This window comes from Microcaecilia unicolor, unplaced genomic scaffold (assembly GCF_901765095.1).
Source record: "Microcaecilia unicolor unplaced genomic scaffold, aMicUni1.1, whole genome shotgun sequence".
NCBI classification, from domain to species: Eukaryota; Metazoa; Chordata; class Amphibia; order Gymnophiona; family Siphonopidae; genus Microcaecilia; species Microcaecilia unicolor.
The window spans coordinates 1-22,148 of NW_021963484.1; the positions used below are offsets into that span (position 1 = coordinate 1).

Genomic DNA, 22,148 nt, shown 5'->3' on the forward strand with positions numbered 1-22,148 from the left:
CATTCTCATAAATGAAAATCAGTTAAATAGACTTTCTACACTAATATCTATTACATTTCAGGTGAATGGGCGTCAGGTGCAACTCCCTATCACAGTGCTAGAATCTGTGACTGTGAGGACTGTGGGAAATGTGATCATGATTGAACAATCAGATAAGATGCAAGTGCACTTCAGCATTAGTGGTGAGATGAAGATAACTGTGAGTGAAACCCTAGCCAGTGCCTTGTGTGGAGCTTGTGGGAACTTCAATGGTGACAACTCTGATGACCTGAAGCTCCAGGATGGAAAGATGGCTAATGGTTTAGATGAGGTTATGGGCTACTGGAGGGCCCAAGACTTCTCTGGTTGGTGAGTGCTGTTTGTTTCACACTATTGCTAAACTAGTTTCTTTTACATGTAAACAAACTACCCAACCCTGAAGATGCTTTCTTGTAGCTATCACATATATTCACAAGAAGAAATGGACACACATAGATACACTCAGGTATGTACCACTTGTGTGCATTCATATGCACATGCATACAGGTATGCAGAAATACTATGCCATAAATGCCAACACAAACATTCAAAGATAGGTACCTAAAATGGCTTGGAAGGGTAACCTTGTGGTTAGAGCAGAAGGCTACAGTCCAAAAAAGGCAGAGTTCAAATCCCACTGATGATTCTAGTGTAAATTACGTAATCCTTCATTAGTGAAATACAAACAGTTTATAATCTCTGGATATAGGAATCTGTCTACTAGACATGAATGTAGCTTGCCTTGATTACTACTAAAAAGGCATGAGCTAAATCTAAATAAATAGGTGCAAATAAATATTCACAAGACAATGGTCCATTATTTCCAAAACCATATTTGAAATTCTCTCAAACACATTGTATAGAAAAATCTGATTTTCAAAAAATTGTTTTCTTTTGTTTTTAAAATATAGTCATATATTCTCACTTTCACTTCAGATATAGGAGAATATTTCAAATTAGAGGGGACTTACTTTTCCAAGTTTAAAATGTAGGAGAGTCCCTGATAGGTAAAATTGGCCATGACAGCTGTTGTAGAACTCAGATTGACTTAGCCACAGAAGAGTCACAATATCCCAAGTTTCACCTGAGTGACACATCTAGCCTGAACACTAAGAAATTTAAAAAATCATGAGATTGGAGGTCCTGTCCTATTGTGGACTGAGAACTGGTTAAAAGATAGAACACAGTCAATCTACAGTCTCAAGTTTCAGCAGTCTATGACAATCCCTCATGGGTCACAAATCTGCTTCTGCATTGTATAAACTCATGCAATTGTCAAAACCTAACATATGTTCTGCCCTTACTTCTGCATGGGAAAATGAGTTAAATGTCTCGCTGTCCAGTAAAGAGTGGGATCTTTTTGGACAAAACCTATGCGCTCCTCCTTTTCAGCTGCCCTTCTACAGTCTACCTATTATATCGTTCACAAATCCTACTGGACGCCTGTAAAACTTGCTAAAATAAACCACAGTACATCAAATCTGTGTTGGTCATGTCAGTCTGAAGTGGGTTCACTAGATCATTTGCTTTTTTTCCTGCTGTAACCTGCAGTCATACTGGCATTTGGTTTGGGCCACTACTCAGAAGATATTTAAAATTCAAGATACTCTGTCCTTTAAAGTACTAATCCTTAAGGCTTCCATCCTTGGCTTGTCAATTTCGCCAAAATATGTTAAACTGTTCAATTTAATGATTTCACTTGCTCTTCATCTGATTGTTTTGCATTGGAAAAATAAGCAGCTTGTCTCATTTCATGAATGGTGGAACTTGCTGTGTTCATATAGGCGATATGAGGAAATAGCTGCCATAAGATTAGGTCATGTCTCGTCATGGTCACTGTTAGACAGCTATGTAACTTTGTAAGATGGAATTAACTCCTTTGAAGTATGCTGCATATACTGTTTTGCTTTACTTCTTACCAGCACACTGGCACATTTATTTTTGGTTTGTTGTTTTTAGTTAAGTGCTTTTTGTGTTTTATTCCAACAATGTATGCTGATGTATGTTCTTTATAAGCATGTTTTGTTTTAAAATGAATAAATAAAGTCTTTAAAAAAAAAGATAGAACACAGAGAGGGGCATAATCGAAAGGGACGCCCAAGTTTTCCTGAGGACATCCTCACAGGACGTCCCGGTGAAGGAGCGGGGAAACCCGTATTATCGAAACAAGATGGGCGTCCATCTTTCGTTTCGATAATACGGTCAGGGACGCCCAAATTGCAAAATTTAGGTCGACCTTAGAGATGGTCATCCCCGATTTTCGGCGATAATGGAAACCGAGAATGCCCATCTCAGAAACGACCAAATCCAAGCCCTTTGGTCATGGGAGGAGCCAGCATTTGTAGTGCACTGGTCCCCCTGACATGCCAAGACACCAACCAGGCAACCTAGGGGGCACTGCAGTGGACTTCAGAAATTGCTCCAGGTGCATAGCTCCCTTACCTTGTGTGCTGAACCCCCCAACCTCCCCCCAAAAAAAAAAAACACTCCCCACAATTGTACACCACTACCATAGCCCTTATGGGTGAAGAGGGGAACCAACATGTGGGTACAGTGGGTTTCTGGTGGGTTTTGAAGGGCTCACAAGTGTAACAGGTAGGGGGGATGGGCCTGGGTCCGCCTGCCTGAAGTGCACTGCACCCACTAAAACTGCTCCAGGGACCTGCATACTGCTGTCATGGAACTGGGTATGATATTTGAGGCTGGCATAGAGGCTGGAAAACATATTAAAAAAAAACATTTTGTGTGTGGGAGGGGGTTAGTGATCACTGGGGGAGTAAGGGGAGGTCATCCCCGATTCCCTCCGGTGGTCATCTGGTCATTTAGGGTACATTTTTGTGGCTTGGTCATAAGAAAAAAAGGACCAGGTAAAGTCGTCCAAGTGTTTGTCAGGAACGCCCTTCTTTCGTCTATTAGATTGTAAGCTCTTTGAGCAGGGACTGTCTCTCTTTGTTAAATTGTACAGCGCTGCGTAACCCTAGTAGCGCTCTAGAAATGTTAAGTAGTAGTAGTAGTAGGGACGCCCTTCTTTTTTCCATTATCGGTCGAGGACACCCATGTGTTAGGCACGCCCCAGTCCCGCCTTCGCTAAGTCTCCGACATGCCTCTGTGAACTTTGGTCATCCCCGCGACAGAAAACAGTTGAGGATGCCCAAAATCGGCTTTCGATTATGACGATTTGGGCGACCCTGTGAGAAGGACACCCATCTTGCGGTTTGTGTCGAAAGATGGGCGCCCTTCTCTTTCGAAAATAAGCCTGAGAGTAATGCTAAATGGTTCATTTTCTCAATAGAGAAAGTTGAATAGTGGTGTGCCCTAGAATCTGTACTGGAGTGCTGCTTTTTAACATATTTATAAATTATCTGCAATTTGGAATGAAAGAAGAGGTCAAATTTTCAGATGACAGAAAATTATTCAAAGTTATTAAATCACAAGAGGATTGTGAAAAATTACAGGAGGACCTTGCAAGTCTGGGAGACAGGGCACCCAAATGCGAGTAGAAATGTAATGTCACCAAGGGCAAAATAATGTACATAAGGAATAATAACTTCAACTATAGATGTACAATGCTAGGTTCAACATTAGGAGCAAACACACAAGGAATGGATCCAGGCATTACAATGAACAATTTGTTAAAATAAAATGATGACTGTGTGGCAGTGTCCGAAAACCAAACAGAATTATTAAGAGAAGGAAATAAAAGAGAAAATAATTTTGGGACCGATATTCAGACCATGAGAGTTAGCTGGGCTGCCTCCTGTGGTCATGCTAAGCCTGGATATTCAATGCTGGGCCATTTCTGGAAACTAGCATTGAATATCTGGTTTATTTTCGTCCGGGTTAAACTTAACCAGCCAAGTCAATATTCAACGCAGGCCGGTTAAGTTTAAACAGGCCAAAGATAGGCCTGCTATTTCGGTGGCCCAATTTGGCCCCCAAACATATTTGCAGATAGTCGGTTACATCATGTGATATAGCCGGTTTTCCACTAAGCGCTGACCATGAATATTCAGCGAGAGATAACCGGCTGTCTCCCGCTGAATATTCACATATAGCTGGTTAAGCGCTATTTAACTTGCCAGGAGCCATTCCTAGCTGGTTAAATAGTGCTGATTATCAGGCAGCTTATGTATTTGTATCATGTTATGGTATGATGCACATTGAGTACTGTGTGTAATTCTGGTTGTTATATCTAAAAAAATAATAATAATTAGAAAAAGTAGAGACAAGGACAAAAAATGAATAAGGAGATGGAATGATTCTCAAATGAGGAAAAACTAATGACAATCCTTGGAGGAGGGATGTCTGAGAGGAGATATGATAGAGGCCTATAAAATCTTGAATGGTATGGAATGATTAAAGATGAATCAATTGTTTACTCTCTCAAGAAGTATGAAGACCCAGACACTCACTTTTTGGATGCAGACTCAGAAGTGGAACAATACTCTGAGCCCAAAGGTGGTTTAACCAAGAAAGATTTTAAAACTATGCTAATAGAGCTGAAAATTGCACTGTAGAAAGACATAGCAGGCAGAACATTGGAACTAAAAGCATTGATAACTGAGCTACGGTGACTTAGTTGATTTGGGACACAGGGTGGAAGAAAATGAATGACAACTAGAGGAACATGATGGAGTTAAAAGATCAGTACTTTGGATTCCTAGTTAGAAGTGCTGACTGGCAGTGGGGGCAAGATCCCTAGAGGACTATCCGCCTTATTTTCGAAAGAGAAAGACGCCCATATTTTGACCCAAATTGGGAGATGGGCGTTTTTCTCCCGTGGGCGCCCAAATTGGTACAATCGAAAGCCGATTTTGGGCGTCTTCAACTGCAATCTGTCGCAGAAATGGCCAAAGTTGACGGGGGACATGTCGGAGGCATGGTGAAGGCGGGACTGGGGCGTGTTTATCGGCCGAGAAGAGATGGGCGTCCTCGGCCGATAATCGAAAAAAGAAAGGCTCAGCATCCAAGGGAAGGGAACTATGGACTTCAGAGGTAATTAACTTTTTTTTTAAATTGTTACAAGTGCCTCCTAGGGTGCCTGGTTGGTGTCCTGGCATGTGAGGGGTACCAGTGTACTACGAATCCTGGCCCCTCGCACGACCCAATGCCTTGGATTTGTTCGTTTTTGAGCTGGGCGCCTTTGGTTTCCATTATCACTGAAAACCGATACCGCCCAGCTCAAATCCGCACAAATCCGATGCATTTAGCTGGCACAAACCGTATTATCAGAAAAAAGATGGATGCCCATTTTTTTTGAAAATACGGTTTGTCCCGCCCCTTCACGTACCCATTCTCGGAGATAGATGCCCATGGAGATGGGCATTTGCGTTCGATTATGCCCCTCTATGTGTGCACCAGGGCTCCATTTGATATGGACTTTGATATGCCTAAAAAGTGGAGAGGAAAGTGCAGTACCTCCTCAGTGGCAGTTCTAGTGGCTTCTTTCTCTTCAATACAGCTATTTTGGAATCTTCAAAAGATGAGGTAGCTATAAATTCTATGCTTTTGATGACTATGACTTTGGACTATGAAAATGATTGGTTATTGACACGTTATTGCAGACATAGAAATTCCCTTTCTTGTATCTTGATGATGCCCCAATATTCAGCCAGCGGTGGTCAGCGTTTTTTAAAATGATGATCATCGCCGGCTAAATTATACCCCAATATTCATCACTGGGCCATGTCTGGGCACCGGCACTGAATATTGGGGCATCATTTTGTGCAGGCAGGCTGCTGGAGCTTATGCGGGCCCGGTCGATATTCAGCCGAGCCAGCATAAGAAAGTTATGAAGGGCCTGGCTGGATATCAGGTGACTCGCATAAAAAAATGATTTTCTCCCTCCCACAGCGGCGCAGTCTCTGACAACATCGCCCCCCCCCCCCCCCTTGGGCAGCTGTGCTCCATTACGCATCCCCCCCCCCCCCCCAGGTAGCTCCACTCTGTTCCAAACCGCCCCCTGCGTAGCTCCACTCTGGCCTGCCCACTCCACTCCCCAACTAAAGGCCCATCCCTCCGCCACCTTCCAGTCAGGATAGGACCCTCCCCCCGGGGCCTACCTGAATTCCCTGGTGGTCCAGGGGGCATTGGGGACAGGAACGAATCCCCATCACTCCTGTCCCTAGAAGCAGCTTCCTGAAAATGGCTGCCATGACCTCTTGCGACAGCCTTGCGTCTTGTTGGGGGTGGTGGAGTGGAGCAACACAGGGGGCGGTATGAAGGTGAGCTGCTGAGGGTGATGTTGTTGGGGGCTGCGCTGCCGCAGGAGGGAAAAATAAACTTTTTTTTTTTAAATGTTGGACCACAGCCCAATATTCAGCCGTGGCCCACATAAAGATAAGTGGGTGAATTTAGGAAAGCTTTTGAGCTGTCCTAAATTCACACTCTTACCTTATATGGGCCTCAGCTGAATATTGCCAGCTCCTGCATAAGTCCTGGCTCCTCCCCAGCGCTGCCCCCTTGACCCGCCCCTGATAAGCCCTCTTTTTTGGAGGCCGGTCAGAGGCAATATTCAGCGGCACTCTCCTCTTTAGTGCCACTGAATATCTGCGGTTGGGCAGTGACAGGTGATTTAAGAGGGCAGGAGAGGCTCCTGCCCTCTTAAATCATTTTGAATATCGGCCTCAGTGTCTTTCCATATGTAGCTAAAGTAACTCAGCAACATTGTAAGCAATTTTTGTTGATGCGTCCCAGAGTAATGGCTGTGAAGGCATTATTTCTATTGAAACTTCCTTGTAAATACATACGTGTTTTGACCCATCACAGTTAGTGTTGTTTCTGAGTAATAAAGAACATAGTAACATAGTAGATGACGGCAAAAAAAGACCTGCACGACCGGTCCATCCAGTCTGCCCAAGAAGATAAATTCATATGTGCTACTTTTTTTATTTGTACTGTCCTCTTCAGTGCACAGACCGTATAAGTCTGGCCAGCCCTATCCCCGCCTCCCAACCACCAACCCTGCCTCCCAACCACCAGCTCTGGCACCACCAGAAGTAGCTGAAGGTGGAGTAGATTCATTCTGGGTGGAAGTTTGTTCACCAAGCTAACTAGTATAGCCTTAACTCACAGTTAAATATTTACAGTCCTTTACTAGGTTGAATTTCTCTTTTAGACATTACTATACTTCTTTATTTTTCTTGTTCCCCCATATTTTGTGATTTTAAGATAGTTGTTCAGGATGTTTGTTTTTCTTTTATTCCTTTCATTATTTTACTGTTTCTTCCTTCTTTAAGAATGAATATTTTTGCCCTGAAAACTAATTCTTTTTCAAGTGTATGCCCTGAATGATTATATTAAAAATGTATCAATAAAAAATGAAATGCTTACAGATAAAGTTGAAGACCTGTAAAATCACTCCAGGCAGATTAACTTGAGAATTCAGGGTGTCCCAAAACCTGAGAGAGATGAGGATTTGTGCAAATGATATAGACTGGTAAGCCTGACGTCAGTGTTGGTCAAATTGTGGAAACTATTATATAGAATAAAATTACAGAACATGTAGACAACCATGGTTTAATTGGACAGAGTCAGTGTGGGTTCAGCCGTGGGAAGTCTTGCCTCACCAATTTGCTTCATTTCTTTGAAGGCATGACTAAACATGTGGATAAAGGTGAGCCGGTTGATGTAGTGTATCTAGACATTCAGAAAGCTTTTGATAAAGTTCCTCATGAAAGACTCCTGAGAAAATTAAAGAGTCATGGGATAGGAGGCAGTGTTCTGGTGTGGAGTAGGAGTTGGTTATTGGACAGAAAACAGAGGGTAGGGTTAAATGGTCATTTCTCTCAGTGGAGTGCTGCAGGGATCTGTACTAGGACCGGTGCTATTTAACATATTTATAAATGATATGGAAATCGGAACAACGAGTGAGGTGATCAAATTTGCAGATGATACAAAACTATTCAAGGTTGTTAAAACACATGCGGGAAGACCTTAGTAAATTGGAAAATTGGGCATCCAAATGGCAGATGAAATTTAATGTGGACAAATGCAAAGTGATGCGTATTGGAAAGAATAATCCGAATCATAGTTACCTGATGCCAGGTTCCACCTTGGGGGTCAGCACTGAAGAAACAAATCTAGGTGTCATTGCAGATAATATGCTGAAATCTTCTGCTCAGTCTGTGGCGGCGGCCCAAAAAGCAAAGAGGATGTTAGGAATGGTATAGGTAAGGGTATTAGTAAAGAGATGATGTAAAAGACCTAAAATACTATAATGCCTTTGTTTCACTCCATGGTGCATCCACATCTTGAGTATTGCATTCAGATCTGGTTGCCGTATCTCAAAAAAGATACAGCGTAATTAGAAATGGTTCAAAGAAGAGTGACCAAAATGATAAAGGTGATTGAACTTCGCTTGTATGAGGAAATGCTAAAGAGGTTAGGGCTCTTCAGCTTGGAAAAGAGACGGACAAGGGTAGATATGTTTAAGGTCTACAAAATCCTGAGTGATATAGAACAAGTAGAAGTAAATCGATTTTTTACTCATTCCAAAAGTACAAAGACTAGGGGACATTCAAGGAAGTTACATGGAAATACTTTTAAAACAAATGGAAGGAAATATTTTTTCACTCAATGAATAGTTAAGCTCTGGAACTCTTTGCTGGAGGATGTGGTAACAGCGGTTAGTATATGTGGGTTTAAAAAAGGATTGGACAAATTCCTGGAGGAAAATCCATAGTCTGCTATTGAGACAGTCATGGGAAGCAACTGCTTACTCTGAGATTTGTAGTATGTAGTGTTGCCACAATTTAGTTTTCTGCCAGGTACTTGTGACCTTTTCTTGGCCACTGTTTGGAAAACAGGATACTGGGCTAGCAGGACCACTGGTCTGACCCAGTATGGCTACTCTTATGTTCTTATGCTTCTGGAATCAAAAATAGCCACTTTAATATCTGGCGCCACAAGGGAGTGACTTTGGTGTCTCACCAGTTGATTTATTTTGATACTTGGGATTTACTGTATCTGATTCACACCTTTCGTTTGTTTCTCAAATTTCTAAAACCAGCTTCTATATCTTTTGTCAACTTAGAGCTATTTGCTGCTACTTTAGTCCCGATATTTTTCATTCATTTATCCTTATCACTACTTACTACTAGATTAGACTATTGTAATATAGTTTATCTAGGTTGCACTCAGGCTAACATCAAGAAACTCCAGTCCTTACAGAATGTAGCTATCTGGTTATTATGCCACGTCCAACGTCACAATCACATTGCTACAGAAATTCCATTGGCTCCCTATTCAAGAACGCATAAACAAGTGAGATAATAAAGAAAGTATGAAATAAAACAAGTCAGATAATTGTTTTCTACTCCATGTCTAAATAAACGCTGGAATTTGTTGCCAGATGATGTGGTAAAAAACAACACAGCTGGATTAAAAAAAAAAGACTTGGACAAGTTCCTGGAGGAAAAGTCCATAAAATGTTATTCTCCGAGGACAAGCAGGCTGCTTGTTCTCACTGATGGGTGACGTCCACGGCAGCCCCTCCAATCGGAAACTTCACTAGCAAAGTCCTTTGCTAGCCCTCGCGCGCCCGCGCGCACCGCGCATGCGCGGCCGTCTTCCCGCCCGAAACCGGCTCGAGCCGGCCAGTCTTCTTTTGTCCGCACTCGGTACGGTCGTGTTTTCGCCGTGTCGAGCCCCGGAAAGTCGACCTCGCGCGTCCAATTTGTTTGAACGTGTTTTTTTCCTTCGGGAAAGCTTTGTCCTAGTCGGGAAGTGCTCCGCAAACCCCCCGCCGGGTTTCGTGTAAATCCTCCCCGTACTTCCAGCTTTTTTGCCCCGGTAAGTTTTCTTTCGTCGTCGGGGTAGGCCTTTTTTCGGCCTCGGTCGAGATTTTTTCTCCCTCTAAATTTGGTGCTTCGAATTTCGCCATTTCGGCTTTTGATTTCGCCGGCGTGATTTTTCCGCCCATGACATCGAAGCCTTCCAGCGGCTTCAAGAAGTGCACCCAGTGCGCCCGGGTTATCTCGCTCACTGATCGACACTCGTCGTGTCTTCAGTGTCTGGGGGCCGAGCACCGCCCTCAGAACTGCAGTCTGTGTTCCCTGCTTCAAAGGCGGACTCAGGTAGCGAGACTAGCCCAGTGGAACGTGTTGTTCTCGGGCTCTTCGTCGGCATCGGCACCGGGATCTTCGAGTGCATCGACGTCGTCAGCGTCCAGACCATCTTCCTCGGCCGCCCCTGCATCGAGTGCATCGAGGCATCGGGCCTCTGCATCGGCGCCGAGACATCGGATAGCTGCATCGACGTCGGTGGTACCAGGACCTCGTCTGCTGATGTCGTCGGACGGTGGTGCATCGGGTGGAGTGCAGGTGAGGGCTGTCCATTCCCCTGCTGGTGGCGGTGAGCCCTCGGGTGGGTCTCCGCCTACCCTGAGGGCTCCTGCGGTACAGCCCCCCCGAGATCGACCTTCTTCAGTCTCGGCCCCGAGGAAGCGACGGGTGGATTCGACGTCCTCCTCGTCGGTGCCGGGGAGCTCCGGTGACATGCTTCGGAAGAAATCGAAGAAGCATCGACACCGGTCTCCTCCCCGTGTCGGCACCGAGAGCTCTGGGTCGCCGAGGGATTCGGCACCCAGCAGGCATCGGCACCGAGAGGACCGCTCACCCTCTGTTCAGGAGGTGTCGATGCGCTCCGCTCTGGACAGCCCGGAACAGCCTCCACGCCCGGAACAGGTACTGACGTCGACGCCTGCATCGACCTCTCAGCCTTTCTCTACAGCCGCTCTAAACGAGAGCCTCCGGGCCGTTCTCCCAGAGATTCTGGGAGAGCTGTTGCGCCCTACCCCTCCGGTACCGGCGGTGCTTGCGCCACCGGTACCGTCGAGCGTGGCGCCGGCTGGCCCATCGCCCAGGTTGAGGTCCCCGACGTCGGTACCGCGTGCGGTACCGACCGCGGCCACCTCCCAGGAAGGCTCCCCGACTACGTCGGCGGAGGGAGCTTCGCCGATGCGGGCGAGGGAGTCTACCTCTCGACGCCCCCATCGTGGACAGGGTTCCACGGAGTCGAGCAGGGCGAGGTTGCAGACACAGGTCCGTGAACTTGTGTCTGACACCGAGGGTGAGGCCTCGTGGGAGGAAGAGGAAGATCCCAGATATTTCTCTGACGAGGAGTCTGGGGGTCTTCCGTCTGATCCCACTCCCTCTCCTGAGAGACAGCTTTCTCCTCCCGAGAGTCTGTCTTTTGCCTCCTTTGTCCGGGAGATGTCTACGGCCATCCCCTTCCCGGTGGTTGTGGAGGACGAGCCCAGGGCTGAAATGTTTGAGCTCCTGGACTATCCTTCTCCACCTAAGGAAGCGTCCACTGTTCCCTTGCACCATGTCCTGAAGAAGACATTGCTTGCGAACTGGACCAAACCATTAACTAATCCCCACATTCCCAAGAAGATCGAGTCCCAGTACCGGATCCATGGGGACCCAGAGCTGATGCGCACTCAGTTGCCTCATGACTCTGGAGTTGTGGATTTGGCCCTAAAGAAGGCTAAGAGTTCTAGGGAACATGCTTCGGCGCCCCCGGGCAAGGACGCTAGAACCTTAGACTCCTTTGGGAGGAAGGCCTACCATTCCTCTATGCTCGTGTCCAAGATCCAGTCTTACCAGCTCTACACGAGCATACACATGCGGAATAATGTGCGGCAGTTGGCGGGCTTGGTTGATGCTCTTCCCCCTGAGCAAGCCAAGCCTTTTCAGGAGGTGGTCAGGCAGCTGAAGGCGTGCAGAAAATTCCTGGCCAGAGGAGTTTATGACACTTTTGATGTTGCGTCCAGGGCCGCTGCTCAAGGTGTGGTGATGCGCAGGCTCTCATGGCTGCGTGCCGCCGACCTGGAGAATAGAGTCCAGCAGCGGATTACGGACTTGCCTTGCCGGGCGGATAACATTTTTGGCGAAAAAGTCGAGCAGGTGGTAGAGTCTCTCCACCAGCGGGACACCGCATTCGACAAGTTCGCCCGCCGGCAGCCTTCAGCTTCTACCTCTACAGGTAGACGATTTTTCGGGGGAAGGAAGACTGTTCCCTATACTTCTGGCAAGCGTAGGTACAATCCTCCTTCCCGACAGCCTGCGGCCCAGGCTAAGCCCCAGCGCGCTCGCTCTCGTCAGCAGCGTGCGAATCAGCAAGGCCCCGCGGCTCCCCAGCAAAAGCAAGGGGCGAGCTTTTGACTGGCTCCAGCAGAGCATAGCCGACATCCAAGTGTCAGTGCCGGGCGACCTGCCTGTCGGAGGGAGGTTGAAAGCTTTTCACCAAAGGTGGCCTCTTATAACCTCCGATCAGTGGGTTCTCCAAATAGTCCGGCAAGGATACACCCTCAATTTGGCCTCTCAACCTCCAAATTGTCCACCGGGAGCTCAGTCCTACAGCTTCCAGCACAAGCAGGTACTTGCAGAGGAACTCTCCGCCCTTCTCAGCGCCAATGCGGTCGAGCCCGTGCCATCCGGGCAAGAAGGGCTGGGATTCTATTCCAGGTACTTCCTTGTGGAAAAGAAAACAGGGGGGATGCGTCCCATCCTAGACCTAAGGGCCCGGAACAAATATCTCGTAAAAGAAAAGTTCAGGATGCTTTCCCTGGGCACCCTTCTCCCCATGATTCAGCAAAACGATTGGCTATGCTCTCTGGACTTGAAGGATGCCTACACACACATCCCGATACTGCCAGCTCACAGACAGTATCTGCGATTTCAGCTGGGCGCACGCCACTTCCAGTACTGTGTGCTACCCTTTGGGCTCGCCTCTGCGCCCAGGGTGTTCACAAAGTGCCTAGCTGTGGTAGCAGCGGCGCTTCGCAGGCTGGGGGTGCACGTGTTCCCATATCTCGACGATTGGCTGGTGAAGAACACATCCGAGGCAGGAGCCCTGCAGTCCATGCAGATGACTATTCGCCTCCTGGAGCTACTGGGGTTTGTGATAAATTACCCAAAGTCCCATCTTCTCCCAGTGCAGAAACTCGAATTCATCGGAGCCCTGCTGGATTCTCGGACGGCTCGCGCCTATCTCCCAGAGGCGAGGGCCAACAACTTGTTGTCCCTCGTCTCGCGGGTGCGAGCGTCCCAGCAGATCACAGCTCGGCAGATGTTGAGATTGCTGGGCCACATGGCTTCCACAGTTCATGTGACTCCCATGGCCCGCCTTCACATGAGATCTGCTCAATGGACCCTAGCCTCCCAGTGGTATCAGGCCGCCGGGGGTCTAGAAGACGTGATCCACCTGTCCACGGGATTTCTCGAATCCCTGTATTGGTGGACGATTTGCTCCAATTTGACTCTGGGACGTCCCTTCCAAATTCCTCAGCCTCAAAAAGTGCTGACCACGGATGCGTCTCTCCTGGGATGGGGAGCTCATGTCGATGGGCTTCACACCCAAGGAAGGTGGTCCCTCCAAGAAAGCGATCTACAGATCAATCTTCTGGAGTTGCGAGCGATCTGGAACGCTCTGAAGGCTTTCAGAGATCGGCTGTCCCACCAAATTATCCAAATTCAGACAGACAATCAGGTTGCCATGTACTATGTCAACAAGCAGGGGGGCACCGGATCTCGCCCCCTGTGTCAGGAAGCCGTCAGCATGTGGCTTTGGGCTCGCCGTCAAGGCATGGTGCTCCAAGCCACATATCTGGCAGGCGTAAACAACAGTCTGGCCGACAGGTTGAGCAGGATTATGCAACCTCACGAGTGGTCGCTCAATTCCCGTGTGGTGCGACAGATCTTCCAGGCGTGGGGCACCCCCCTGGTGGATCTCTTCGCATCTCAGGTGAACCACAAGGTCCCTCAGTTCTGTTCCAGGCTTCAGGCCCACGGCAGACTGGCGTCGGATGCCTTCCTCCTGGATTGGGGGGAAGGTCTGCTGTATGCTTATCCTCCCATTCCTCTGGTGGGGAAGACTTTGTTGAAACTCAAGCAAGACCGAGGCACCATGATTCTGATTGCTCCCTTTTGGCCGCGTCAGATCTGGTTCCCTCTTCTTCTGGAGTTATCCTCCGAAGAACCGTGGAGATTGGAGTGTTTTCCGACCCTCATCACGCAGGACGAAGGGGCTCTTCTGCATCCCAACCTCCAGTCCCTGGCTCTCACGGCCTGGATGTTGAGGGCGTAGACTTTGCCTCTTTGGGTCTGCCAGAGGGTGTCTCCCGCATCTTGCTTGCTTCCAGGAAAGACTCCACTAAGAGAAGTTACTTCTTTCATTGGAGGAGGTTTGCCGTCTGGTGTGACAGCAAGGCCCTAGATCCTCGCTCTTGTCCTACACAGACCCTGCTTGAATACCTTCTCCACTTGTCTGAGTCTGGTCTGAAGACCAACTCCGTAAGGGTTCACCTTAGTGCAATCAGTGCATACCATTACCAAGTGGAAGGTAAGCCGATCTCAGGACAGCCTTTAGTTGTTCGCTTCATGAGAGGTTTGCTTTTGTCAAAGCCCCCTGTCAAGCCTCCTACAGTGTCATGGGATCTCAATGTCGTTCTCACCCAGCTGATGAAACCTCCTTTCGAGCCACTGAATTCCTGCCATCCGAAGTACTTGACCTGGAAGGTCATTTTCTTGGTGGCAGTTACCTCGGCTCGTAGAGTCAGTGAGCTTCAGGCCCTGGTAGCCCAGGCCCCTTACACCAAATTTCATCACAACAGAGTAGTCCTCCGCACTCACCCTAAGTTTCTGCCAAAGGTTGTGTCGGAGTTCCATCTGAACCAGTCAATTGTCTTGCCAACATTCTTTCCCCGTCCTCATTCCTGCCCTGCTGAACGTCAGCTGCACACATTGGACTGCAAGAGAGCATTGGCCTTCTATCTGGAGCGGACACAGCCCCACAGACAGTCCGCCCAATTGTTTGTTTCTTTTGATCCCAACAAGAGGGGAGTGGCTGTAGGGAAACGCACCATATCCAATTGGCTAGCAGATTGCATTTCCTTCACTTACGCCCAGGCTGGGCTGGCTCTTGAGGGTCATGTCACGGCTCATAATGTTAGAGCCATGGCAGCGTCGGTAGCCCACTTGAAGTCAGCCACCATGGAGGAAATTTGCAAAGCTGCGACGTGGTCATCTGTCCACACATTCACATCTCATTACTGCCTGCAGCAGGATACCCGACGTGACAGTCGGTTCGGGCAGTCAGTTCTTCAGAACCTGTTTGGGCTTTAGGATCCAACTCCACCCCCCGAGGGCCCTGTTTGTTCTGTTCCAGGCTACACTCTCAGTTAGTTGGTAAATTTTTTAGGTCAATCTCAGTTATGTCCTCGCCGTTGCGAGGCCCAATTGACCAATGTTGTTGTTTTGAGTGAGCCTGGGGGCTAGGGATACCCCATCAGTGAGAACAAGCAGCCTGCTTGTCCTCGGAGAAAGCGAATGCTACATACCTGTAGAAGGTATTCTCCGAGGACAGCAGGCTGATTGTTCTCACCAACCCGCCCGCCTCCCCTTTGGAGTTGTGTCTTCCCTTGAACTGTATTGTCTTGCTACATACTGGACTGGCCGGCTCGAGCCGGTTTCGGGCGGGAAGACGGCCGCGCATGCGCGGTGCGCGCGGGCGCGCGAGGGCTAGCAAAGGACTTTGCTAGTGAAGTTTCCGATTGGAGGGGCTGCCGTGGACGTCACCCATCAGTGAGAACAATCAGCCTGCTGTCCTCGGAGAATACCTTCTACAGGTATGTAGCATTCGCTTTAAGGTAGACAAGTCACTGCTTATCCCTGGAGATAAGTAGCATGGAATCTAGCTACATTTTTGGATTCTGCTATATACATATGAACTGGTTTGGCTGCTCTTAGGATCAGGATACTTGGCTAGATGGACCTATGGTCTGACCAAGTATGGTAGTTCTTTTGTCCTAGATATATTCATCAAAATATATATTTTTTTTATTCCTGCTACTCTCCACTACACTCAGTAGCTTGCACTGTTACTTCCAGGGGTTATTTCTTTCTCTTAGAGCTTGCAGCTCAATCATCATTTCTTCTTAAGTTTATCTCACTTTCTTCTTATGTTTATCTCCACTTGGTGGTGCTTTCTCTCCCTTTTTACTTTCATTCTTCTGCTTCCAGACCACAACTTTACTGCTTCTTCCTGCTTGTAGGCTGCAAAGAAAAGTGGGTCATAAATCTATGTACAAGTCACAAAGTAAATTTCAAAAGAAATTCTTTACAAGATAAGAAAACTTCAAGTTGACAAGCTGCAAACCACAAGAAATTCATACTGCCATATAACAGAGACCAAGCAAACACAATACAAAGACTACACCTAACATTAGGGTTGGGGGAGGGGGGTGGCTGACATATTGATCCATTGAAAAGGTCCAGGGTTACACACACACACTGTAGGTATACAGTTTACCCTTCCTTACTATACAAAGCTGATATGGTCTTGCTGCCACGATCATACTTGGATAGTGAAGGTCCCCTACATAATTATAATCTGTTTTGTTCTTATTTGATTTGTTTTGGCTTCCTGTATTAAACTGTTTTGCTACAATTTTAAGGTGTCCCGCAGCACCACCAGAGTAAGCGTTTGCGCCATAAAGGCAGAAGGAATGAAGAACAAAAAGGCTTTTTGAAGGTAATAATTTTACTCAGAAAGACGATCATTCTGATTTCACCTGTATGAGACAGACACCTGTGTGGTATCACAATATGCCTCAGTTATGACATTTTAGGAACGTATATGCAGCCATATCTGGGATGGAGAGGCACATATACTGGAACAGCTCAAACATCCCTCCTTATATTCAGGGCAAGGTTCAAACCTAATCTGCAACTAGAGTTTGCCAACAAGCTCCAAGTCATCATAGAAAGACTGAGTCAGTCCTGGTTTTACCCACCACTACATCTTGGGACTTGTAGCCTTTCCTTTTCTTAGATGCAATGGAATTATAAATCCATACATGTAATGTAGAAAAACCCAGCACTGGATCAGCCAGCTGATAAATCTGATTGATAGTACAACATCCTGATTCTAATTAATATTTTATATTTTATATTTCAGATCATCTAGAATAGTACTGAAATTGATTCACATCTTACAAGACTCTTTCCATCAGTGTCTCTGATTGAATGATGGATTTTTTTAAAAACATTTTGTTTTAGAATATTTTTCCCAAGGAAGGAGATCTCTAAATGAAATGGAACTTCTTCTTTTTAAGCAGGCATTGTAATATAATGTCCAAATAAAGATTCACATGTCCCACGTTCAAATTCATGGTACTCACAGGGTGTTCCCTGTCTACTATTATAAAGCTATAAGTTGTTCAAAATACAGTGGTGAGACTAATCTGTTCATTATGTAAATGTGACTTTGCAACTCCTGCGTACCATGAACTCCACTGGCTCCCAATAGAAGCCAGAGTTCAATTCAAGATATGTACTCTGGTTTTAAAAAATCTATATGGAGAAGCTCCACCTTATATGCTAAAGTTCTTAAACTTACCGTTAGGCTATATGTTTTATGGAACATGGAATCTCTCTCTGCTCTGTTTTCCTTCTATTAGAAACATTAGATTTAAAATGATTTTTTTCATCCTCCTTTTACTATCAGGCAGTTTCTATTTGGAATTCATTGCCAGTATCGATAAGATCTAACAGAAACTATCCAGACTTTAACAAATTGTTGAAGACTTTTTTTGTTTAAAAAAGCTTTTTAGCAAGACAAATGTTTGTTTTTAATAGGACTACATACTAGTTTCTTGTTTTATAATCCGCAATGAACTGTTGGTATTTGTGGAATATAAGTTTCTGTATAATGTAATGCACTGGGTTCATTCGAGTTGTATTGAGCAAAATTACCAACAATTCCCTTGAGGACAGGGATGGGCTAAGGCAGTAGTTTCCAATCTGTGGTCTGTGGACCCCTGGGGGTCTAAAAACCATTGCAGGGGTTCTACAGGACACATAAAAGAAAAAAAAAAGAGAGAGGCTCTGGCTATATTCCCCACTTGAAATTTGGACATTTTTAGCAAACCGTCCAAAGTTGGACTTAGATGTCATATCAAAAAGTGCCCCTCTACGTGACCATTTTATAATATGGATGTTCCTCTGCTGCCACAAAGATGTCCATATTCCTTGTTTTTCCCCAGTCATAATTTGGAGTTTCAGTTTTACACTAAACTTTCCAGCACATAGATGTCCATCTTACATGTATTTTAGAACATGATGTATCCATGATGTATATTTCTGTGAAGAAATATTTTCTTAAATTAATCCCGAGTCTCCCTCCATTTACACTGATCCCCTTTAAACCTCATTCCAGAACTTCATTTCCATTGAAAGAGGCCTGTTATGCATTTATAGCTTGGAGTTATTTAAATATGTATATCATATCTCCCCTATCTCACTTTTTCCTCAGAGATTCCAGAGGAAAGTCAGGACCATGCATGGTATCATCACAATTTTTAGCCTCCATGATTTACTTACATTCAACAGATCAGAAGAGGAGATCTCAAGTTCTTCAAACACTAATATGCCCTGACTTCTAATATGAATTGTAATGACAAAGGAGGATCTTATTTCATTTCTTTTAACAATTCTCAATTGTCAACATAAAAACTAAGTGAAAAATGTCACAACAAATACAAGAAAATCAGACAGATGCATTCTACACATTAGCCTCAACATGACTCCCACAGCTACATTCAGATTTGTTTGAAGAAGTAGGATGTTAACACTGTAGTGTAAGATAATGGGAAAACAAACACTGTCTATCAATGTAGTTTAATTTTCCTTAGTTCCCTGTTCAGAAGCTTCTTAGAGGAGATCCACAATCCCATCACAGCTACTTGTGTTTTGCAGTGCACAAATTGCCTCCATAACCCTCCAAAAATGGCCTCTGCATGGATTAGGCAGCATTTAACCCTGAAGGACTTAACATGGTTAGACCAACTTTGTGCAAGTTGCAGTTTAGTGTATGAGTCTTTTTCAAAATATAAACTGGAATGTGTGTTGATTTTGACAAATAAAACATAATATCTGTTTCAAGTGCTCTGTCTTTGTCTTATTGGCTTCTTTGAGCATTGCCTTGCATGTATGTGTATACTGTGTGTATTTATTTAGTTAGTTATGATTTATTTATTGCTTTTCACCCAAGGAAATGAACAGCAAATATAACTTAGACATAGGCAATAAACAGTGCACATTATTATGTAGCATGCCACTTACAATGTACATAATACACATTAAAACATATTAATAGAAGTGCAGAGTGATACATTTAGGGACCAGAAATCCAAGGGGGCCATATTTATTTATTTATTGGAATTTATTAACCACCTTTATGAAGAGATTCACCCAAGGCAGTGTATAGCAGGTACATTTTAACATAAAACTTACAATTTTGTTAACATAGGAGGTGAAGGGCTGATATGCACAGCCAGAGGTGATAGTATCTGAGGATCTGAAAGCGATGAACAGTGTGACAAGGTGGTGGCCGTAGCCAGAAGGATGCTAGGTTGTATAGAGAGAGGCATAACCAGCAGAAGAAAGGAGGTGTCAATGCCCCTGTATCAGTCGTTGGTGAGGTCCCACTTGGAGTATTGTGTTCAGTTTTGGAGACTGTATCTTGCTAAGGATATAAAAAGATTTGAAGCAGTCCAGAGGAAGGAGATAAAAATGGTATGGGGCTTGCACCAAAAGACATATGAGGAGAGACTGGAAGACCCAAATGTGTATACCCTTAAGGAGAGGAGAGACAGGGGAGATATGATACAGATGTTTAAATACTTGATAGGCATTGATATAGAAACAAATATTTTCCAGAGAAGGGAAAATGGTAAAATTTGAGGATATGAATTGAGGTTGCGGTGTGGAAGACTTAGGAGGGAGGTGGTTGAGAAACAAAAAACAGTGACAGAATTCAAAAAGGCATGGGATGAACACAGAGGATCTCTAATTAGACAATGAATAGAAAATGAATCATATAAAAAAAACAAAACAAATTATTGTATGTGTGTTTGCATGTCGAGTGGCACTTAGATGGCGACTCTGGCTGTGAAGAACTAAAGCCGGTGCTGGGCAAGCTTGTACGGGCTGGGACCCGTATATGCAACCTGGTTTAGGATGGGCTAGAGAGGACTTTGACAGAGGCTCCAGTAACTTGAAGTGTGAGAACAGTGCCAGGCAAACCTTTACTGTCTGTGTCCTGCAAATGACAAGATGGATTTGGATAGGCTGGAGTGGGCTTTAACTGGGTGGACTTCTATGGCCTGTGTCCCAGAAATGCCAAAGAGAGACAATGATCAAGTATTTTATATCATATTCATTGTCTTGATAATGAGTGTACCTGTTGGGCAGACTACATGGACCATTCAGGTCTTTATCTGCAGTCATTTACTATGATACTACGTAATAACAAAGAGGACAAATGGAGGTGGAATATATAGACAGTAACAGCAGTTTAAATAGATGATAAGGGTTACTAATGAACAAACATTGCACATGTAGTCAGAAAAGTTGCATGTAACTGATCTCATCTAGTGCATCAGTGGATAAGCAAGTCCTGCTACAATGTGTGCATCTGGTATGAGTCCTGGTATGTTTGATTAGCTAGTTAGTTGCTTCTTCTATTAAAGGCTTGGGAGAAGAGGCAAGCTTTCACCTTCTTCTTGAAGCAGAGATAGTCTTGCATTAGACAACGCTTTTCTAGGAGTGCATTCTAGAGTGGGGAGGCTACTCCTGATGATATTCACATGGAAGAAGCCCAGCATTGACTTTGAAATACAGAAATATAGAGTTCTCAAACAAAACAAGCTAGGGAGAAGAAGACCCATATATATGTACTGATTTTTTCTCTGTCTCTCTGTGTCTCTCCCCATTTTATTCCCATTTCAAAGTTCAAAAGTTTTTAACGGTGTGATAATTTTATATGTTTTGCAAAGGTAATACATTTGGCCTTTGTATTAATGGGATGGTACAGATGTTTAAGAGAACTTGGAATGAGGATAGGTCTGAATGTGAGTTGGGGTTCAGGGCCCAGAATCCTTTTTACAACTCTGGAGAGGGTGAGGTCAAGCCTGGCATTTGTGTGGTTTACCTTGGAATGGAGGGGTAGAAGGAAAATGAAAGGTCCAGGGCCTAGAGGATCTAATAATATTTTGGGTGGGAGGGGAGGAGGGAAGGAGGATATTCCTTATACTAACCAGTCTCTGAGAGGGTATATATCCCCAATCGGAGAATCTGGTGACTGAGACTATGGCAACCAGCTGCTATTGGGCTGACTGCTGATTCAGCAACCAGAGGGACCAGGTATAAGTGGCAGACCAGAAATAGGAAGTTAAGGAAGCAGACCATAGAGAGGTTCCATCCATATCCAGCACTTTGGAGAGAACCTGGAAAAGTGAAACTGCTGCAGCTTACCAATGCCCTTGGGCTGCTTTCACCCTGGGAGAATTTAGACATAGGGGGCATGGGATCTTTACCAATATCCACCCCTGTCTTCAATTCCTCCCCTCATAAGAGATATGAAGTGCATCTGTGTCTGAAGATTTTCCCAAACATATTAGTGGACTTGAAGGGGCTGTGAGTTTGGATATTTGTTATTTGGATTTTATTGTTTAGTTTTTGAGTGCATTTTATATTTGTGAGTGAGTATTTGTAAGAAGGTTTAGCTTTTAGGGTTTGCTTGTAGAGAATTACCATATTTTGGGGTTATGGAGTAAATGAGGGGCGATGTCATAGAGTTTCTGTGGAGTGGAGGAGGAGGGGTTTTAAATGGAAAGGGGTGAGATGCTGGCGTCATGGGAACTTGCATAGGTCCCTCTATTGCATCCCTTGAGAACTGGGTCAAATTATTTTTCTAGTTAAGTGTGCATTATTAGTTAAAGATCTAATTGAAGAGAATGGGCTGGACATGTGAAGAGCAACATACAGTGCATGAACAATTCTAGTGTAATATAAATTACATGCTTTGCATAGGACTCTTAGGTGCACCCGTTTTGGTAGAAGTGGAGGAGATGAAAATAGTATCTGAATTCAAAAGAGTTTGGGACAAGAACATAGGATCTCTAAAGTAGTGATAGGATCAGTAGATGACATGGATGGGCAGACCGGATAGGCCATATAGTCTTTATCTGCCTACTTTTTTCTATGTTTCTATATGGTTGATCATTTACTGTTACTTTGACAGCTGAGTGCAGCAGGAAATTGGAGGGCTGGTGTTGAAATTGA

At 45.2% G+C, this 22,148-nt stretch overlaps 1 long non-coding RNA gene across 1 annotated transcript; it reads left to right on the forward strand.

Annotated features, from left to right (window-relative positions):
* Positions 1-67: 67 nt before the first annotated feature.
* LOC115459347 lies at positions 68-18,965 on the forward strand. The gene is made up of 3 exons (XR_003940254.1): positions 68-348; positions 16,478-16,554; positions 18,337-18,965. It is a non-coding gene; the product is annotated as an uncharacterized LOC115459347 (long non-coding RNA).
* Positions 18,966-22,148: the final 3,183 nt, after the last annotated feature.